At 43.2% G+C, this 18,420-nt stretch overlaps 1 protein-coding gene across 50 annotated transcripts in view; it reads right to left on the bottom strand.

Moving 5' to 3' along the window:
- ATG13 (autophagy related 13) overlaps nucleotides 1-18,420 on the bottom strand; it is a 69,634-nt gene that overhangs the window by 48,442 nt on the left and 2,772 nt on the right. For 27 of the 50 annotated variants that reach the window (XM_009008023.5, XM_017978071.4, XM_054240828.2 and 24 more), the window contains one exon: nucleotides 2,259-2,314. The exons of 17 other annotated variants lie outside the window; for them this stretch is intronic. The gene's annotated coding sequence lies outside the window, so the exon portion shown is untranslated. Of the gene's footprint in view, nucleotides 1-2,258; nucleotides 2,315-4,226; nucleotides 4,486-18,420 lie in introns of all 50 variants that reach the window. 6 more of the 50 variants (XM_054240824.2, XM_078340944.1, XM_054240825.2 and 3 more) reach the window with 1 other exon arrangement.

The following is an 18,420-nucleotide window of genomic DNA, read 5'->3' as shown; positions in this document are numbered from 1 at the left end:
TCTTTCCTGCTAATATACTGGATATGTAAGTTCATATGAGCTGCTTACTATCTTGTTAATAAAATTTTCTGTCCTAAGGATATAACCCAATTACTAGGTATAATTTCAAATTCTCACAAAAAAAAATGTATGTAGTTCCCACTCATGTATAATTGATTAAATTTATGTCACTGTTTCTAGAATGGCTTAATTAGGGGAAAAATTTATACTCTATAATGCTCCCACAAATACTGCTATCCCTTTAAACTTCATCTATACTTATTGTCCCGTGACTTGATACTCAGGTTTTCTTGTCTTAGAAGTAATCGCATTTAATTAAGATCTTTCTTCATGACAAGATAGTTGTGTAATAACAAAAACTATTTATTGGCTTTTAAATTGCAATTTCAATTTTGCAACATCTCTGCACATCACTTTTGCAAACAGAAATTCCTAACAACACTTTGAGGTTCCCAAGTGTAAGAGACTAAATGCTTTTTGTTTTTGTTTTGAGACAAGGTCTTGCTCTGTTTGTTGTCTAGGCTGGAGTGCCTTGGTGCCATCATAGCTCACTGCAAGCCTTGACCTCCTGGGCCTAAGTGATCATCCTATCTCAGCCTCTCGAGTAGCTGAGACCACAGGTATGTGTCACTACATCCGACTAATTTTTTAATTTTTTGCAGAGACCTGGGAGGTGAATTGGGTGTCTCTGTTTGTTCCCCAGGCTGGTCTCCAACTCCTGGCCTCAAACGATCCTCGCACCTCAGCCTTCCAAAGTGCTGGGGTTATAGTTGTGAGCCATGGCACCCAGCCCAGACTAAATGTTTTTGAACAATTACTGAAAAAATAAATAATCTCATTGTTAGATAATGCCTATAGATAATCACCAACTTCCAAATGCTGGACTGAAGATTCTATCACATTACTTTAAGTGCAAAAGATAATCAACAAATGGAAAAGAAGATTTAACTGGATAAGCACGTTCTCTACATCTTTTGTATTGAAATCCTAATTTTAAACGAAGAAATAGGTGAGGTGGTGGTTCAAACCTATAATCCCAGTACTCTGGAAGCCCAAGGTGGACAGATTGCCTAAGTTCAGGAGATTGAAACTACAGTGAGCTATGATTGCACCACTGCATTCCAACTTGGGCAACAGAGTGAGACCCTGTCATTTATTCATTTGTTCATACATGCATATAGCATTCTACTTAAATAGGCAGATTAAAAAAAGATATTTATCTCAACTATCTTCCTAATCCTCAATTAAAAGCATATGAATAAAAAAGCTATAAATAAAGCCCAAAGACAGAAGAGGAAATAACAAATCAAAGATGTCAACAAAATATTGGAAAATAAAAAGTGAAGAGGCTGGGTACAGTGGCTCACAGATGTAATCCCAAGGCTTTGGGAGGCCAAGGTGGGATGATCTCTTGAGCCCAGGAGTTTTTGAGACCAGCCTGGACATCACAGGGAGACTCTGTCTCTACAAAAAATTTTTAAAAAATTAGCCAGGGGTGGTGGCATGTACCTGTAGTCCCAGCTACTTGGGAGGCCAAGGCAGAAGGACCACTTGAGCCAGGGGTTCAAGACCAGCCAGGGAACACAGTAACACCTTGTTCAGCAAAAAAGTAAGTAGCCGGGTGTGGTGGCATGTGTCTGTAGTGCTAGCTACGAGGGAGGCTAAGGTGGGCGGATTGCTTGGGCATGGAAGGTCAAGGCTGCAGTGAGTTGTGATTGAACCACTCCACTGCATTCCAGTATGGGTGACAAAGTGAGACCCTGTCTCAAAAAAAAAAAAAAAAAAAGCCTCCAATTTCTTGCTAGGGTCAAGCATAAGCCTGCCTATCAGCTTTCTGGATGTAACAAGCAGAATGAGAAATTATGTTCATTGATTTTGACCATATTTGTCTCCATTTGGCCTTTGTAACTGGTGCACTCACTCACCACAAAACACACAAGTGGTGTTTGGTATTTCTGAATCTGGAGCCTTCCCTGAACCTTAGCTACCTAGAGCCTCCAGTTTGGAACCATTACTGGGTTCTTGGTTCGAATCAGTTCACTTCTTGCTCCAACTTCATTTCACTTCTAGGCTGTTGCTTCTTCTGCATTGTTAAACCAGTTAAAACTCTTCCTCTACATTTCCTTCTCCCAAAAATGTAGAGAAGCTCGCTCTCTTTTTCTACGTTTCCCATTCTGTTCTTGAATGTTTATATCCATTTTATTCCTTTGCTATAATTTTATATGGCTTAAAAAGAAGTGGGGCCTGAAGGCACATACCTGTAGTCGCAGCTACTCAGGAGGTGGAGGAAGAAGAATCACTCGAGTCCAAGATGCTGTAGAAAAATATAATTATGCCTGTGAATACAGAGCATAGGCAACAGAGGGAGACCCCATTTCTTTGAAAAATTTGTGCTGTATCCAATTCTGCCTGTTACTTAATATCTTTGGGATGACAGAGCCTTAGGAGATCAAAAATAAACAAACAAAACAGAATAAATATATGGTCACTCTGTCATGTTTAACCACAAATTTGTAATCACAGTAAAAAATTCCTTATATTATAGAGCTTATATATAACAAGGGACAATAAAAATAATTAAAATATGTTTGAAAGTAATAAATGCATATTAAGATTAAGCAGGGCCAGGCAGAGTGGCTCACAGCTGTAATCCCAGCACTTTGGAAGGCCGAGGCAGGCGGATCACTTGAGGTCAGGGACTTAAAGACCAGCCTGGCCAACATGGTGAAACCCAATCTCTGCTAAAAATACAAAAAAAAAAAAAAATTAGTGGGGTGTGGTGGCAGGTGCCTGTGGTCCCAGCTACTTGAGAGACTGAGGCACAAGAATCGCTTGAACCCAGGAGACAGAGGTAGGGAACTGAGATCATGCCACTGCACTCCAGCCTGGGTGACTGAGCAAGACTCCATCTCAAAAAAAAAAAAAGATCAAGCAGGGTAGACTTTGCACTGAGATGATATCTGGGCCAGGATCTAGCAAATATGTGAATAAACGATGTGGACATGCAACGAAAACATAGATGTAAACCTCTGATATAGGGACATTCTTGTCATGCTTGGGAACAACAAGATGGAGACTGTAGACCAAGTGAAACACTGTCATATGCTGCTGATCAGAATATAAAGTGTTATAACCACTTTGGAAAACTTTGTTAGGGTCTTTTTTCTTTCTTCTTTTTTTTTTTTGAGACAGAGTCTTGTTGTGTTGCCCAGGCTAGAGTGCAGTGACACAATCTTGGCTCGCTGCAAACTCCACCCCCCGGGTTCAAGAGATTCTCTTGCCTCAGCCTCCTAGGTAGCTGGGATTACAGGCGCACACAATCACGCCTGGCTAATTTTTATATTTTTAGTAGAGAAGGGGTTTCTCCATATTGGTCAGGCTGATCTACAACTCTTGACCTTGTAATCTGCCCATCCTTGGCCTCCCAAAATGCTGGGATTACAGGCGTGAGCCACTGCGCAGGGCCCGAGCCACTGTGCACAGCCCATTAGGGTCTTATAAAGTTACTGACCATGCAAGTAATATGATTACAGTATGACCAAACAATTCTATTCCTAGGTAGTTACCCACCCAAGACAAACAAAAACATACATTCTGAAAGACTTGCACAAAAATTTTATGGCAACTTTATTCAGAGTAAATCCAAATAGGAAACAACCCAAACATTTAATAAGAGAAAATGTTTTAATAAATTATAGTGTATTCATACAATGCAGCAAAATAAAACCAACCAACAACACAAACAAAAAACCTTGGCCAGGCGCAGTGGCTCATGCCTGTAATCCCAACACTTTGGGAGGCTAAGGCTGGCAGATTACTTGAGGTCAGGAGTTTGAGACCAGCCTGGCCAACAGGGTGAAATGCCGTCTCTACTAAAAATATTTTTAAAAAATTAGTCAGGTGTGATAGCAGCCTCCTGTAATCCCAACTACTTGGGAGGCTGAGGCAGGAGAATCGCTTGAACTTTGGGAGGTGGAGGTTACAGTGAGTGGAGATCGAGCCACCGCACTCCAGCCTGGGCGACAAGCGCTATACTCCATCTCAAAAAAAAAAAAACAACCTCCTTATGAATACAAATAGATGAAACTCACATAATACAAAGTGAAACCAGACACAAAAATACATACTATGAGTGTCACTGCATCTATACCATGCTCTAGGAAAGGTAAATGTAATCTCTTGTGACAGAAAACACATCAGTATCAAATGGGTGAGGTGGTTCACACCTGCAATTCCAGCACTTTGGGAGGGAGAGGTGGGTGAGACACCTGAGGTGAGGAATTCAAGAGCAGCCTAGCCCACGTAGTGAAACTCCATTTCGACTAAAAATACAAAAATTAGCCAGGTATAGTGGCACACATCTGTAGTCCCAGCTGCTTGGAAGGCTGAAGTGGGAGGATCACTTGAGCCCAGGAGATGGATGTTGCAGTGAGCCAAGATCCCGACACTGCACACTCCAGCCTGGGTGACGGAGCAAGACTCCGTCTTCAAAAGAAAAAAAAAAGAAAACAGATCAGTACTGCTTGGGGCTGGGAATGGAGGTAGAAATGGTAGGGGGAAAAGTTAGTGATGGGAATTTCCATGTTTTGATTGTGGTGGTGATTATAAGACTTATGCATTTACCAAAACTTGTCAAACTGTACATTTATAACTGATTTAATTTATTGTATGTCAGTTACACCTCAATCAAGTAGGTTTTTAAAAAGGATTGCTCAGGTTGCTGTATAGAGAACAGACAGATATATATGAAACTAATCTAATATTAACAATGAACCATTAACCAATTAATATTTCCTTGATTTATTCTAAAAATGAATCCCAAATTCAGTTTTTCTTAGTAACAGCCCTGGCATATTAACAACACTGCTTTCACAACTGTATAATGCCTACTTCTATTTACACAAAATCTATAGGCAGTAACCTCAAAACTGTTACAGAAATAATAGAATGTTTTATCTGCAATTAAAAAGCACAAAGTATTTGCTGACAAATGCTCAACACTCTGGACGCTTAAAATGCATTTTTTTTACTTTTCTTTTTTTGAGACAGAGTCTCACTCTGTTGTCTAGGCTGGTATGCAGTGACAGTATCACTGTAATCTCCACCTCCCAAGTTCAAGTGATTCTTCTGCCTCAGTCTCCCAAGAGGCTGAGACCACCCTCTTGGGAGACTCACCACCTAAGCTAATTTTTTTTTTTTTTTTTTTTTGAGATGGAGTTTCGCTCTTGTTACCCAGGCTGGAGTGCAATGGCGCGATCTCGGCTCACCGCAATCTCCGCCTCCTGGGTTCAGGCAATTCTCCTGCCTCAGCCTCCCGAGTAGCTGGGACTACAGGCACGCGCCACCATGCCCAGCTAATTTTTTGTATCTTTAGTAGAGACGGGGTTTCACCATGTTGACCAGGATGGTCTCGATCTCTTGACCTCGTGATCCACCCGCCTCGGCCTCCCAAAGTGCTGGGATTACAGGCTTGAGCCACCGCGCCCGGCCCTTTTTTTTTTTTTTTTTAATAGAGATGGGGTTTCACCATGTTGGCTAGGCTGGTCCTGAACTCCTGACCTTAGGTTATCTGCCCACCTTGGCCTCCCAAAGTGCTGGAATTACAGGCGTGAGACACCCAGCCTGGACAAAATGCTTTTTTTCCTGACCCTATTTTTTTTTAGACAAGGTCTCAATCCTTTGTCCAGGCCGTAGTGCTGTGGCCGAACACAGATCCCTGCAGCCTCAACCTCCCAGACTCAGGTGATTCTCCCACTTCAGCCTCTGGAGTAGCTGGGACTACTAGTGTGCCACAACGCCCAGCTAATATTTTGTAGAAAGGGGGCTTTGCCTTGTTGCCCTGGCTGGTTGCCAACTCTTGGGCTCAAGCAATCCTCCCATCTCAGCCTCCCAAACTGCTAGGGATTGCAGGCATGAGCCACTGCATTTGGTCCTAAAAACGCTTTGGCAACAGAGCAAGACTCCGTCTCAAAAAAAAAAAAAGTGGCCAGCCATGGTGGCTCAAGCCTGTAATCTCAGCACTTTGGGAGGCAGAGGTGGGCAGATCACCTGAGGTCAGGAGTTTGAAACCAGTGTGGTCAACATGGCAAAACCCCATCTCTACTAAAAAAATTAAAATTAGCCAGATGCAATGGTGGGTGCCTATAATCCCAGCTACTCGAGAGGCTGAGGCAAATTGTTTGCATCCAGGAGGTGAAGGTTGCTGGGAGGCGAAGGTTGCTGTGAGCCAAGATTGCGCCATTGCACTCTAGCCTAGGTGACAGAGCGAGACTCCATCTACAAAAAAATTTTTTTAAAAAGCCATGCGTGGTGGCGCGTACCTGTAGTTGAGACTCTGCCTCAAAAAAAAAAAAAAGAAAAAAGCTTTTAAACTCATGTTTATCATGTGAGAACATTTAGGTTTAGGGAGCATTAAAATTAAATTTATAATTTGACATTTCTTTTTTTTTTTTCTCCAAGACAAGAGTCTTGCTCTGTCACCCTGGATGCAGTTACACTCATAGTATGTATTTTTGTGTCTGCTTTCACTTTGTATTATGTGAGAGTCATCTACTGTATTCATAAAGAGGTTTTTTGTTTATTGAGTTTTTTTGAGACAAAGTCTCACTGTCGTTGCCCAGGCTGGAGTGCAGTGACGTGATCTCTGCTCACCGCAACCTCTGCCTCCCGGGTTCAAGCAATTCTCCTGCCTCAGCCTCCCAAGTAGCTGAGATTACAGGCATCTGCCATCATGCCCAGCTAATTTTTGTATTTTTGTAGAGACAGAGTTTTGCCATGTTGGCCAGTCTGACCTCAGGTGATCTGGCTGCCTCGGCCTCCCAAAGTACTGGGATTACAGGCATGAGCCACCGCACCCGGCCTGGGCTAATTTTCTTATTTTTAGTAGAGATGAGGTTTTGCCACGTTGGCCAGGCTGGCCTTGAACTCCCAGGCTCAAGAAATCCATCCACCTCAGTCTCCCAGTGATGGGATTACAGGATTACTGCACCTGGCCTTATTTCTTAAGTGAACAGTGGAAGAGCAGATACAATCCTTTCCTGACACAGTCCTTTTTTTCTATAGCAAATGTGTTTATATTTTCCTCCTAACACTTTGGTTTCAAGGGTAGGTGTGCAATAAATGAAGAGGGGAAAATACTTCTTTATAGTATAATGCAATAAATAAATGTAAGAAGAATAGCAGACTTAGATAGAAAATGACAATTTTGTAACCATTATAGGAAGAACTAGTTCAAGCAAATCACCAAGGTATGCTAAAACTTCTGGGTGAAACTTTATTTACAAATGAGATGTTTAAAAATCCATGAGAACACAGGTTACTACTTACTAATTACAAAGAAAAACCTGGTGGATACAATCTTATCTTTAGTGGGTGGATACAATCTTATCTTTGATGAGATAACATACTGATATTGGGGCGGAGCAATCAATACCCCAGGCAGGGTGTGGTAGCTCATGCCTGTAATCCCAGCACTTTGGGAGGCCGAGGCAGGCGGATAGCTTTGTTCAGGAGTTTGACACCAGCCTGGGCAACATGGCAAAACCCTGTCTCTACTAAAAATACAAAAGTAGCCAAGGGTGGTCGCACATGTCTGTAGTCCCAGCTATCTGGGAGGCTGAGGCAGGAGAATTGCTTGAACCCGAGAGGCAGAGGTTTGCAGTAAGCCGACATGGCACCATTGCACTCTGCCTGAGTGACAGAGGGTGACTCTGTCTAAAAAAAAAAAAAATATATATATATATATATATATATCTCTGAAGTGGGCCAGGTACAGTGGCTCATGCCTGTAATCTCAGACTTTGGGAGGCCAAGGTGGGTGGATCACCTGAGGTCAGGAGTTCGAGACCAGCGTGACCAACATGGTGAAACCCCATCCCTACTAAAATTACAAAAAAATTAGCCAGGTATGGTGGCGGGCGCCTGTAATCCCAGCTACTCGGGAGGCTGGGGCAGGAGAATTGCTTGAACCCGGGAGGCAGAGGCTGCAGTGAGTCAGGATTGCTCCACTGCACTCCAGCCTGGGCAACAGACTAAAACTCCATCTCCAAAAAAAGAAAAAAATCTCTGAAGTGGCCTTTCATCAACAAGGTAGACTGAACTGATGCTGTCAGTTCCTCTTCCCAGTACAAACACATAAAGATGCAGACAAAGAGACAATAAAAGGCCAGGTGCAGTGGCTCATGCCTGTAATCCCAGCACTTTGGGAGGCCAAGGCGGGCGGATCACGAGGTCAAGAGATTGAGACCACCCTAGCCAACATGGCGAAACCCCATCTCTACTAAAAATACAAAAATTAGCTGGGTGTAGTGGTGCACGCCTGTAGTCCCAACTACTCAGGAGAATGAGGCAGGAGAATTGCTTGAACCCAGGAGGCGGAGGTTGCAGCGAGCTGAGATCGTGCCACTGCACTCCAGCCTGGCACCTGGCAACAGAGCGAGACTGTCTCAGAAAAAAAAAAAAAAAAGACAATAATAATGTTCTGACACACAGCTGAACTAGAAAAAATGAAAAACTGAGATATCCCAGATTCTATAAAGAGTACAGTCAAAGCCACAGATGTAAGGGCAATCTGATGCCAGAGAACCAAGGCCTATGGGGGAAAAGGATTAGGTCCTTTTGACAAACACATAACAGTACAAGAACAGGGTTGAGATTTATGATCTTAACCTTATAGGCAGGTAAAGGCCCTGTACCCTAGATAAAGCCCCAGAGCCAAGTGTTCCTTTCCTGGATCACAGATACTCAAAGAATCCCGAAGAAGCCACAAAGAGGTTTGCCATCTATCATGGCAAGGCTGAGAGATGGGCAACTTGCTCTCAAAATATTAAAAGCACAAGGAAAAGAAGCACATGAATATAAGATACAAAATCAAATTACCTACGTGCATGATAAGGAAATGAAAACCCAAGAAATTAACCTAAAAATTAGTCTTGAAACACTGAAATCCCAAGAAACAGGTAGAAGCAAGGCTGGATAGCCTTGGGAGAAGCTGTCACAGTCCCGAATGAACAACCTGCTGGCAGTACACACTCCTAACTCTTCCCCTCAACTTTTAGATAGACAAATTCATCATTTTATAAACTACAGACTTCATGTAAAAAAAAAAATCAACAACTAAAAATAATAAGCAAATGTGGCTGGGTGCAGTGGCTCACATTTGTAATCCCACCAATTTGGGAGGCCAAAGCAGATGGATCATGAGGTCAAGAGATTGAGACCATCCTAGCCAACATGGTAAAAACCTCGTCTCTACCAAAAATACAAAAAAATTAGCTGGGTATAGTGGCATGTGCCTGTAGTCCGAGCTACTCAGGAGGCTGAGGCAGGAGAATCGCTTGAACCCGGAAGGTGGAGGTTGCAGTGAGCCAAGATAGCACTACTGCTCTCCAGCCTGGCGACAGAGCAAGACTCCATCTCAAAAAAAAACAGCAAATATTAGAAGCTACATATGTGAGATAGACTAGGCAAACTAAGAAGAAATCTGCTTATTTTTGAACTTGTTAAACCAGTAAAAATAGAGAAGAAGCCAGGCACAGTGGCTCACTGACTGTAATTCCCAGCACTTTGAGAGGCCAAGGTCTGCAGATCACTTGAGCCCAAGAGTTCAAGGCCAGCCTAGGCAATATTGTGAAACCCCATCTCTACAAAAAATTAAAAGAAAAAAAATAAACCAGGTACGGTGGCACATGCCTGTGGCCCTAGCTACTTGGGAGGCTAAGGTGGGAGGGTTCACTTGAACTTTAGAGATCAAAGCTGCAGTAAGCCCTGATTGTACCACTGACTTCCAATCTGGGCAAGAGAGTGAAACCCTGTCTCAGAAAAAGAGAAAAAAAGGAAAAGGAAACTTAAGGCAGCGAAAGTAATACCAGAGTTCAAATCACATTTTCAGTGTGAGCATGAAAAAATTAGGCTTATAATGATCGCGGAGTATAAGGTAGCAAGGAAAAGACGTTTTGAGAAACCACAATGAGGGGTACTGGGAATAGAGAGTAAGTGGAAAGAAGGGATACAGACCTGGCTTTTGAATTGCAGAGGCAGGGCTGATTTAAAACACTGAGAAGGTAGTAGGTTGATTTCTTTTTTTAAAGATCACATTACTGGCTGGGTACAGTGGCTCACTCCTGTAATCTCAGCACTTTGGGAGGCCAAGGCAGGTGGATCACCTAAGATCAGGAGTTTGAGACCAGCCTGACCAACATGGTGAAACCCCATCTCCACTAAAAATACAAAACTGAAAAAAAAAAAAAAAAAAAAAAAACTTAGTTGGGCATGGTAGCAGTCACCTGTAATCCCAGCTACTGGGGAGGCTGAGGCAGGAGAATCACTTGAACTCGGGAGGCAGAGATTGGAGTTAGCCAAGATCCTGCCATTGCACTTCAGCTTGAACAATAAAGCAAGACTCCACCTCAAAAAAAAAAGTTACGTTACTTTTTTTTTTTTTCCCATGGCTGCTCTCGAACTCCTGACCTCATGATCCGCCCACCTCAAACTCCTGACCTCTGGCACAGTGATGGGTGCCTATAATGCCAGCTGCTCAGGAGGCTGAGGCAGTAGAATCACTTGAACCCAGGAGGTGGAGGTTGCAGTGAGCTGAGATTGTGCCATCGTACTCCAGCCTGGGTGACAGAGCGACACTGCATCTCAAAAACAAAAACAAAAAAAACCTGAGATATAATTCACATACCATACAAATCACCATTTTAAGGTGTACAACTCAGTGGTTTTAGTGTATTCACAGACATGTACAACCACTACCACTATCTGATTTTGGAAACTTTTTTTTTTCTTTCAGACAGGATCTTATTCTTGTCACCCAAGTTGGAATGCAGTGTTGTAAACATGGCTCACTGCAGCCTCAACCTCCCAAGATCAGGCGGTCCTCCCACCTTGGCCTCCCAAGTAGTTGGGAACTACAGGCGTGTGCCACCACGCCATGTTAATTTTCTTTATATTTTGTAGACACAGGGTTTCACCATGTTGCCCAGACTGGTCTCAAATTCCTGAATTAAAGTGACCTGCCCGCCTCAGCCTCTCAAAGTACTGGCATTACAGGAATGAGCCACCACACCTGGCCTAGAACATTCTCATAATACCAAAAAGAAATCCTAGCTGAATAATAGTCCATTATATGGAATATCTTTTTGTTTAGTGATAGCACATTGTGTTTGCTGATTTATCAGTTGACAGCCATTTGACTTGTCTCTACTTTTTGGTTGGTATGAATAATATTGCTAACAACATCCACGTGTAAGTTTTTACATTAACATATGTTTTCAGTTCCCTGAGTACATAACTAGATGTGAAATTCCTGGGTCATATGGTAATTCAACATTAAACTTTTTGAGGAACTGCCAAATTGTTTTCCAAAGCAGCTGTATCATTTTATATACAGCAGTAGGTTGAAATTTAAGATTAGTATATAAATTAAGGACAGCCAGACATGACGGCATACACCTGTATTCCTAGCTACTCAGGAAGCTGAGACAAGAGGATCACATGCGGCCAGGAATTCAAGGCTAAAGCACACTATGACAGCACCTGTGAACAGCCACTGCACTCTAGCCTAGGTTACATAGTGAGATATTGCCTTCAGAAATTTTTTGTCGAAGAAGGAGCAAAGATCTTTCTCTTCCTTTTTCTCCAAGTAATTGGCTCTTTTTCACAGTCCCACTTTGTGTTCTCCCATACTTTTTTTTTTTTTTTCAGATGGAGTTTTTCTCTTGCTGCCCAGGTTGGAGTACAGTGGCATGATCTCAGCTAACTGCAACTTCCGCCTCCTGGATTCAAGCAATTATCCTGCCTCAACCTCCCACGTAGCTGGGATTACAGACGTGCACCACCATGCTCGGCTTTTTTTTTTTTTTTTTTTGGGGGGGGGTAGACATGGGGTTTTACCATGTTGGTCAGGCTAGTCTCAAACTCCTGACCTCAAGTGATCACCAGCTTCCCAAAGTGCTGGGATTACAGGCATGCGGCACTGCACCCAGCCCCAGTCTCTTTTAATCTATAATATACAATTCATATCCATATGCTATTGCTATACTCCTTTAATTTCAATATTCTTTGCCCCTAGTGGGCTGGGTGGTTGATTTCCTTAAATGCTTTGGCAAACATTAAAGTATTGATTTGAGATTTTTCTGCTTTTTAATAAATTCTGCTATAAGTTTTCCTCAAAGCACTGCTTTCACTGAATCCCATGAGTTTTATTATGTTCTGACTACCTTTTATCTTAAAATGCTTTCTGATATCATTTGTAGATTTTTTTAATGCATAAGCTTGTTTCAATTTTTATTTTAGCTTCAGAGGTGTATGTGTAGGTTTATTATATAGATAGATTGCATGTCACGAAAATTTGGTTTATTATTTGGTTTGGTATATATTATTTTGTCACCCAGGTAACAAGCATACCACTGATTTTTTTTTTTTTTTGAGAGGAGCCTTGATGGTTGCACAGGCTGGAGTGCAGTGGCGCAATCTCGGCTCACTGCAGCCTCCACTTCCCAGGTTCAAGCAATTCTCCTGCCTCATCCTCCCAAGTAGCTGGGACTACAGGTGCACACCACCATGCCTGGCTATTTTTTTTTGTATTTTAATAGAGGCAGGGTTTTATGGTGCTGCCCAGGCTAGTTGCAAACTCCTGAGCTCAGGCAATCTGCCCACCTCTGCCTCCCAAAGTGCTGGGATTACAAGCGTGAGCCACCGTGCCCAGCTTACTCGATGTATTCTTTCTTTCTTTTTTTTTTTTTAAGATGGGGTTTCACCCTGATGGCCAGGCTGGTCTTGAACTCCTGACCTCAGGTGATCCACCCACCTTGGCCTCCCAAAGTGCTAGGATTACAGGCATGAGCCACCGCACCAGGCCATCGATGTATTCTTTCAAGTTTTTTTTTTTTTTTTTTTTGAGACAAAGTCTCACTCCATCCCCAGGCTGGAGAGCAGTGGTGCAATCTTGGCTCACTGCAACCTCCACCTCCCAGGTTCAAGCAATTCTCCTGCCCTAGTCTCCCAAGTAGCTGGGACTATAAGAACACACCACCATGCCCAGCTAATTTTTGTATTTTTAGTAGAGACAGGGTTTCACCACATTGGCCAGGATAGCCTCGATCTCTTGACCTCATGATCCGCCTGCCTCAGCTTCCCAAAGTGCTGGGATTACTGGCATGAGCCACCATGCCCAGACTTTTCTTTTGAGACGGAGTCTCACTCTTGTTGCCCAGGCTGGAGTGCAATAGTGCGATCTGGTCTCACAGCAACCTCCGCCTCCAGGTAACCTCAAGCGATTCCCCTGCCTCAGCCTCTGGAGTAGCTAGGATTACAGGTAGGGGCCACCATGCTCAGCTAATTTTGTATTTTTAGTATAGATAGGGTTTCTCCGTGTTGGTCAGGCTGGTCTCAAACTCTCGACCTCAGGTGATCTGTGCGTCTTGGCCTCTCAAAGTGCTGGGATTACAGGCGTGAGCCACCATGCCCAGCTAAAGTTTCTTTTAATATACAAAATGGTAAATATTTTTCTTTCTCTCAGAAAACAAATGGGAGCTATAATTTGTAAGACTTCAAACTACTTTGTTTTCCAATGTTTGTATTGTGGTTAACACGTAATATAAAATTTACCATCTTTTTTTTTCCTTTTGAGAGGAAGTCTCACTCTGTCGCCCAGGCTGGAGTGCAGTGGCACAATCTCGGCTTACTGCAATCTCCACCTCCCAGATCCAAGCAATTCTCCTGCCTCAGCCTTGCGAGTACTACTCCCGAGCCACCAGGCCCAGCTAAGTTTTTTGTATTTTTAGTAGAGACAGGGTTTCACCCTGTTAGCCAAGATGGTCTTGATCTCCTGACCTTCTGATATGCCTGCCTCAGCCTCCCAAAGTGCTGGAATTACAGGCGTGAGCCACCGTGCCTGGCCAAAATTTACCATCTTAACTTTTTTTTTTTTGAGATGGGGTTTCGCTCTTGTTGCCGGGGCTGAGTGCAATGGCGCCATCTTGGCTCACTGCAACCTCTGCCTCTGGGGTTCAAGCGATTCTCCTACCTCGGCCTCCCCAGTAGCTGGGATTACAGCCATGCCTGGCTCATTTTTTGTATTTTTAGTGGAGAGGGGTTTCTTCATGTTGGTCAGGCTTATCTCTAACTCCCAACCTCAGGCGATCCACATGCCTCAGCCTTCAGAAGTGCTGGGACTAAAGGCGTGAGCTACCATGCCTGGCCCCATCTTAATCATTTTTAAGCGAAGAGTTTAGTGGTATTATTCATTCATAAAGTTGTGTAATGATCACCATACCATCTCCAGATCTGTTTTCATTTTGTACAGCTGAAACTATGTAACCATTAAACAGTAACTCACATTCCACATTACTGCCAGCCCTGGCAACCACCATTCTACTTTCTGTCTATAACTCTGAATACCCTAGGTACTTAACAGGAATCATACAGTATTTGCCTTCTTTATGACTGGCTTATTTTCACTTAGCATAATGACTTTAATTATCCCTGCTTTAGTACATTGCAAATTTATTTCCTTTTTAATGCAGAGTAATATTTCATTATATACCACCCAATACAAAAATAGATGAATACAGTATAGTTAGTACACTAAGTTTTTTGTTTTGTTTTGCTCCGTAGCCCAGGCTAGAGTGCAGTGGCATGATGTTGGCTCACCACAATCTCCACCTCCAGGGTTCAAGCAATCCATGTGCCTCAGCCTCCCAAGTAGCTCAGGACTACAGGTACATGCAACCACACCTGGCAAATATTTGTATTTTTAGTAGAGACGGGGTTTCACTATGTTAGCCAGGCTGGTCTCAAACTGCTAGCCTTAAATAATTCAACCACCTCAGCCTCCCAAAGTGCTGGGATTACAGGTGTGAACCTCCACGCCCGGTCTTTAAATTTTAGGTGACAGAGCAATACTTTGTCTCAGAAAAAAAAAAGTGCCTATAAGAGTATTTACCACACATCAGATACTCAATAAAGCTGTTCATTACATCACTTTACCTTTTACATATTTCTCTAAGGGCCAAGGAACATTATATAAATTGATCATGCTCTTGGCTATACACAATAAATTTCCAAAATATTGCACCCAATCCAATAAACTAGAAATAAGCAATGCAAGGTTAACCATGTGTAAATTAAGAAGCTTTTCTGAGACAGGGTCTCACTCAGTCATTCAGGCTGGAGTGCAGAAGTGCCATCACACTGAAGCCTCAACCTCCTGGGCTCAAGTTATCTCCCACCTCAGCCTCCCAGCAGCTGAGACCATAGGCATACCCCAATACCTCCAGCTATTTTTTTGTATTTTTTAGTAGAGATGGGGTTTCACCATGTTGCCCAGGCTAGTCTCGAACACCTGAGCTCAACCAATCTGCCGACCTTGGCCTCCCAAAGTGTTGAGATTACAGGTGTGAGCCACTGTGCCTGGTTAATTTAAAGTTTTTAATAAGAAACATTAAATTAAAGATTGAAGTTATGGCTGGGCGAGGTGGTTCACATCTGTAATCCCAGCACTTGGGGAGGCTGAAGCAGGCAGATCACCTGAGTTTGGGAGTTCGAGATCACCCAGGCCAACATGATGAAACCCCATCTCTACTAAAAATACAAAAAATTAGCTGGCCATGAGAGTGTGTGCCTATAATCCCAGCTACTCGGGAGGCTAAGGCAGGAGAATCACTTGAACCTGGAAGGTGGAGGTTGCAGTGAGCCAAGATTGCATCACTGTACTCCAACCTGGGTGACAAAGCGAGACTCGGTCTCAAAAAAAATAAAGAAAAAAAAATTGAAGTTACAAATTATATAGAAATTAACAAAATGGAAAATGTTTGACAATAAAACTAACAAAATACAGCAAAAAGAGAATTCAGAGGAAAATTTATGGCCTTAATTGCATTTATAATAAATGCTTAACTAAATGGGATGAAACAAAGATAAAAGCCATACTTGAGGCTAGGCACAGTGGCTCACACTTGTAATCCCAGCACCTTGGGAGGCTGAGGTGGGAGCTCCTGCAGAGGAGTTTGAGACCAGCCTGGGCACAGAACCAGATCTTGTCTCTAAAAAACAAATTTAAAAAAAAAGCCATACTTAACTAGAGACAATTTTAAAACCAATACCACGAATAAATAAGGCTAACATATGGTTTCTTGAAAATTCCAGGAGAAATAGAATAAAGGGGAAAAACATACTTAAATTTATATTTAAAACAGGGTGTTGGCCAGGCGCTGTGGCTCACGCCTATAATCCCAGCACTTTAGGAGGCTAACGTGGGCAGATCACAAGATCAGGAATTCCAGACCAGCCTGACCAACAAGGCGAAACCTCATAAAAACACAAAAATTGGCTGGGCGTGGTGGCTGGCGCCTGTAATCCCAGCTACTCAGGTGACTGAGGCAGAAGAATCGCTTGAACCTGGGAGGCGGAGGTTATAGTGAGCTGAGATCGAGCCACTGCACTCCAGCCTAGGAAACAAGAGTAAGACTCTGTCTCAAAAAAAAATAAAATAAAACAGAGTTATTATCTATATTTCACTAAGTATTTCTTAAGTCATCTTTCTCCAAATGACATAATAGCTATGTGGTATACAAAAGGAATTGGGAGGTAGGCGAGAACTCCTAAAGATTAGAAAGAATTGGCCAGGGTGTGATGGCTCACACCCATAATCCCAGTGCTCTGGGAGGCTGAGGCGAGCTGATCACTTGAGGTAAGGAGTTTGAGACCTGCCGGGCCAACATGGTGAAACCCCATTTCTACTAAAAATACAAAAATTAGCCAGGCATGGTGGTGTGTGCTTGTAGTCCTAGCTACACCAGAGGCTGAGGCAGGAGAATCACTTTAACCTGGGAGGTGGAGGTGCAGTGAAAGGAGATCCTACCACGGCACCCACCCTAGATAACAAAGTTAGACTCAGTCTCAAAGGGAAAAAAAAGAAAAAAAAAAAGATTAGAAAATAAATAAAAACAAAGTGAAAAAAAAAAAGATTGGAAAGAATGTTGGCCAGGCACTGTGGCTCATGCCTCTGGGAATCAGGTCTAAAGAAACCTCATTCCTGGCCAGGCGCGGTGGCTCATACCTGTAATCCCAGCACTTTGGGAGGCCGAGGTGGGTGGATCATGAGGTCAGGAGTTTGAGACCAGCCTGACCAACATGGTGAAACCCTGTCTCTATTAGCCAGGAGTGGTGACATGCACCTGTAGTCCCAGCTTCTCAGGAGGCAGGAGAATTGCTTGAACTCAGGAGACAGAGGTTACAGTGAGCTGAGATCATACCACCGCACTCCTGGGCAACAGAACAAAACTCCATCTCAAAAAAAAAAAAAAGAGAGAAAGGAAGGAAGAATGTAAAATGATGCTTAACCATTTTTTTTTTTTTTTAAGACGGAGTCTTGCTGTATCGCTACAACAATGGCGTACTCTCACCTCATGGCAACTTGCGCCTCCTGGGTTCAAGCAATTCCCCTGCTCCTCCCGAGTAGCTGGGACCACAGGCATGCACCACCATGCCTGGCTGGTTTGTTTGTTCTTTTTTTGTTTTTGAGACAGTCTTGTTCTGTCGCCAGGCGCCAGGCTGGAGTGCAGTGATGTGATCTCAGCTCGCTGCAACCTCTGCCTCCCTAGTCCAAGCAATTTTCCTGCCTCAGCCTCCCATAGTCCAAGCAATTTTCCTGCCTCAGCCTCCCAAGTAGCTGGGACTACAGGCACATGCCACCACACCCAGCTAATTTTTGTATTTTAGTAGAGACGGGGTTTCACTATGTTGGCAAGGATGGTCTTGATCTCTTAACCTTGTGATCCACATGCCTCGGCCTCCCAAAGTGCTGGGATTACAGCCATGAGCCACTGCACCCAGCCTGTTTTTTTTTGTATTTTAGTAGAGACAGGGTTTTGCCACACTGGCCAGAATGGTCTCCATCTCCTGACCTTGTGATCCACATGCCTCGGCCTCCCAAAGTGCTGGGATTACAGCCATGAGCCACCTCTTAACTATTTCTTTACTATTTCTTTCACATGTATGAATCACAAGTGAAGGCAGTATTTTCCAAAACAGTAATACTAAGTTATTACTCTTTTTTTTTTTGAGACAGTCTCACTCTGTCACCCAGGCTGGAGTGTAGTAGCATGGTGTTGGCTCACTGGAACCTTGGCCTCCTGGTTCAAGTGATTCTCTTGCCTCAGCCTCCCCAGTAGCTGGGACAACAGGTGTGTGATACCACACCTGGCTAATTTTTTTTTTTTTTTTTTTTAAGATGGGGTTTCACCATGTTGGTCAGGCTGGTCTTGAACTCCAGACCTCAGGTGATCCGCCTGCCTTGGCCTCCAAAGTGCTTGGATTACAGGTGTGAGCCACCCGGCCCTTTTTTTGTATTTTTAGTAGAGACAGGGTTTCACCTTGCTAGCCAGGATAGTCTTGATCTCCTGACCTTGTGATCTG

The sequence above is a fragment of the Callithrix jacchus genome, chromosome 10 (genome assembly GCF_049354715.1).
Source record: "Callithrix jacchus isolate 240 chromosome 10, calJac240_pri, whole genome shotgun sequence".
Classification (NCBI taxonomy): domain Eukaryota; kingdom Metazoa; phylum Chordata; class Mammalia; order Primates; family Cebidae; genus Callithrix; species Callithrix jacchus.
The sequence above is the reverse complement of the archived record's forward strand: the minus strand, read 5'-3'. Positions and strand labels throughout refer to the sequence as shown.